Below are 540 nucleotides of genomic sequence, written 5' to 3'. Positions count from 1 at the left end.
CTTCTCTTCTTCCTGAGGGATTTTCAGAGGTTCTACTATTCTCTCTGATTCCTCCAGATCAGGCTGAACATCTTTAAAGACGTCCTTTAGCTCTGATTCGAGACTCTCAGCCATATTGACCTCTCTTACTAGAGAGTCAATAATATCAACACTCATGCAGTCATTTGGGGTGTCTGGATGTTGCATGGCTTTGACAACATTCAACTTGAACTCCTCCTCATTGATATGTTGATACTTGCTCCAAGATCACATAAAGCTTGCTTGGTACAAGTACCCTCTAAGGTGCATAGTATCATAAAGCTCCCGGGATCTTTAAGCTTCTCAGGTAAGCTTTTCAAAATGACTGCACTGCACTCTTCAGTGAGGTAAACTTTTTCAGTCTCCCTCCAATCCTTCTTATGACTTAAGATCTCTTTCATGAACTTAGCATAAGAGGGTATTTGCTCAAGTGCTTCTGCAAATAGAATCTTTATTTCAAGAGTCCTGAGATAGTATGCAAAGCGGGCAAATTGCTTATCCTGTTCCGCTTGGCGGAGTTTC

Source organism: Arachis duranensis, chromosome 10 (assembly GCF_000817695.3).
Source record: "Arachis duranensis cultivar V14167 chromosome 10, aradu.V14167.gnm2.J7QH, whole genome shotgun sequence".
NCBI lineage: Eukaryota > Viridiplantae > Streptophyta > Magnoliopsida > Fabales > Fabaceae > Arachis > Arachis duranensis.
The sequence above is the reverse complement of the archived record's forward strand: the minus strand, read 5'-3'. Positions refer to the sequence as shown.